This window comes from Capsicum annuum, chromosome 2 (assembly GCF_002878395.1).
Source record: "Capsicum annuum cultivar UCD-10X-F1 chromosome 2, UCD10Xv1.1, whole genome shotgun sequence".
In the NCBI taxonomy this organism is placed as follows: Eukaryota; Viridiplantae; Streptophyta; class Magnoliopsida; order Solanales; family Solanaceae; genus Capsicum; species Capsicum annuum.
This window is the reverse complement of record NC_061112.1, coordinates 146,818,950-146,822,430: the sequence shown is the minus strand read 5'-3', so window position 1 is coordinate 146,822,430 and position 3,481 is coordinate 146,818,950.

The following is a 3,481-nucleotide window of genomic DNA, read 5'->3' as shown; positions in this document are numbered from 1 at the left end:
CATCAGCTTGGTAACAAAAATCACAATGAAAAAACAGGCTTGGGTTTTTATAAAGAAGCTGATAATCTTCAAGACTTATGCTATATTTTTGGCAATCTTGGACATCCTACTACTGAATGTCCTATGGCTTCTAAAAGCAGATTTCGAAGTCTGAACCTGGCAACCAAACTTTCTCAGACCAAGAAAACAAACACTAAAATTAGTCTGAGAAATAAGTCAATCTACTTGCTTCCTGCTTGGACTAGAAGGAATTTAATTCATCCTTTTACTAACAAAACAGGACCCAAGCTTGTCTGGGTTCTTAAGTATAACCATTGACTTTTTGTGCAGGAGAAGGTGAAGGGAACAAAAGGCACTGGTACCTAGATAGTGCTTGCTCAATACATATGACCGGTGACAAGCAAAAGTTCCTTCCACTCTCCAAAATAGATGGTAGGGGAGTCTCTTTTGAAAATGGAAAAAGGGGAATCATAATTGGAGTTGGAAAAATTGGCTCATCTGAGTCAAAAGCTGTGGAGGATGTTTATCTTAGGGAAGGACTGAAGCATAACCTGCTAAGCATTTCACAATTATGTGACAAAGGTAATAAAGTAATTTTCACTGCTGCAGGTGTTAAAAGGATGGACACCAAAGAAATTATGCTTACTTCAAGGAGATACAGAAATGTATACAAAGCAGACATAATGGCAATACTTGGACCTGAGTTAAATTGTCTAAGTACAATAGAAACTGATCCCCTCCTTTGGCACAGAAGACTTGGACATGCAAGTCTGAAACAACTGAACATACTTTTCTCGAAAGACATGGTATTGGAACTACCCAAGACCAATTTTAAGAAAGAAAAGTTATGTAGTGCATGTGTAAGATGGAAGCAAGTAAAATCCTCTTTCAAGTCAAAGATCTATGTTAGCACTACCAAATGTCTTGACCTGGTTCATATGGACTTGTGTGGACCAATGAGACAACAAAGCAGAGGTGGAAAAAGGTATATTTTTGTAATTGTTGATGATTATTCCAAGTTCACCTGGACTTTGTTTCTAGCCTCTAAATAAGATGCCTTTGATGTCTTTGAAATCTTTATTAAGAAAATATAAAAGAAACTGGGCACTTCATTAGTTTCCATAAGGTCTGACCATGAAACAGAATTTGAGAATGCAAAATTCTTAGATTTTTGTTCATCAAATGGAATAGATCATAACCTCTCAGCTCCTAGAACTCTGCAACAAAATAGAGTGGTAGAAAGAAAGAACAGAACCTTGGAAGATATGGCTAGAACAATGATTCTTACAGCAAATGTTGCCAAAAACCTATGGGCTGAGGCAATAAGTACTGTAGCATATATCACTAACAGATGCATAATCAGACCCATGTTCGAAAAGACTCCCTATGAATTACTAAAAGGTAAAAATCCTAACATTTCTCACTTTAAAACTTTTGGTTGCAAATGTTTCATACATAATAATGGTAAGGATAATTTGGGAAAATTTGATGCCAAAAGTGATGAGGGAATCTTTTTAGGTTATTCACTTCATAGTAAGTCTTACAGAGTTTTAAACAACAGAACTAACTATATTGAAGAAAGCATGCATGTGATTTTTGATGAGTTTTATGTTAAGACTAACCTGCAGGAAGAAAACGACACTGAGGAATAGGTTACACAACATGTTCCATCGATTGAAGCAGTCAAACTTGGGGGCACTTTCATAGAGGGAACTGAAGATGAAGACACAGTGTTAGGGGGAACTCATCCATCAACTACTTCACATCAGAACATTAGCAGTGATCCAAGCATCTTACTAGGCTTGATCCCAAAAGGATACAAGTATCAAGGTTCGCACCCCATTGAGAATGTACTTATTGATCTCACTTCTGGAATCACCACAAGATCTAGATTGAGAAGTATGTGTGCATTCAAGGCATTCCTGTCAGAAATAGAACCAAAGAAAGTAAGTGAGGCATTGCTTGATATTGATTGGATCATAGCCATGCAGGATGAATTGAATCAGTTTGAGAGAAGCAAAGTATGGCATTTAGTTCCTCTTCCAAAAGATAGATCAGTCATTGGGACTAAATGGGTGTACAAAAATAAAGTTGATGAGCATGGAACAGCCACAAGAAACAAAGCAAGACTGGTGGTTCAAGGATACAACTAAGAAGAAGGAATTAACTTTGATGAGACTTTTGCTCCTGTAGCAAGACTTAAAGCCATAAGATTACTGGTTGCCTTTGCCTCTTACATGGAGTTTATTTTGTACTAGATGGATATGAAGAGTGCATTCCTAAATGGCATTCTCAAAGAAGAGGTTTATGTGAAGCAAACTCCAGGATTTGAAAGCAGAGAGTTTCCAGATCATGTGTACAAGATGGATAAGGCTTTGTATAGGTTGAAACAAGCACCAAGGGCCTGGTATGAGAGATTATCAAAGTTTTTACTGGAGCATGGACACACCAGAGGTAAAATTGACAATACCTTTTTCTTAAAAACTAATAGAAAGGATTTGTTAGTTGTGTAGGTGTATGTGGATGACATTATTTTTGGCTCAACCAAGATGAATATGACTCATGACTTTGCTAAAATCATGAGTTGTGAGTTTGAAATGAGCATGATGGGGGAGTTAAATTACTTCCTGGGTCTTCAAATAAGACAGTCAACATCAGGAACAATGATCCATCAACGAAAGTATGTCAAAGAGCTTCTCAAAAAATTCTCCATGGAGGAAATTAAAGAAATAAGTACTCCCATTGCCACTGCCACAAAACTTGATCTGAATGAAATAGGTTCTGATGTAGAACAAAAACTATATAGAGGTATGATAGGGTCCTTATTGTATCTCACAGCAAGCAGACCTGACATTGTGTTTAGTGTAGGACTATGTGCAAGGTTTCAAGTTAATCCAAAAGAATCCCATCTGAAGTCTGTAAAAAGAATCTTCAGATATTTGAAAGGAACTAGTGATCTTGGGTTGTGGTATCCCAAAGGTAGTAACTTTAATTTGGCAGGATACTCTGATGCTGATTATACAGGATATTTGGTGGACAGGAAAAACACTATAGGTATGGCACACTTCTTAGGATCATGTTTGATTACCTAGTCCACAAAGAAGCAAAATTCAGTAGCTTTGTCTACTGCTGAGGCTGAATACATTGCTGCTGGGTTATGTTGTGCTCAATTGTTATGGATCAAACAACAACTTCTGGATTTTAGGGTAGATGTAGGTTGTGTTCCCATCTTTTGAGATAACACAAGTGCTATAAACATAGCCAAAAATCCTGTCCAACATAAAAGAACTAAGCATATTGATATCCGTCATCACTTCCTTTGAGACAATGTTGAAAAAGGAAATATATCAATTATGTTTTGTTCAACTGAGGAACAAATTATTGATATATTCACTAAGGCTTTGAGTAGGGAACACTTTGAAAAAAATAGGTTAGCATTGGGGATGATTAAAATTGTATAAATCTCCTTCAATGATTGACT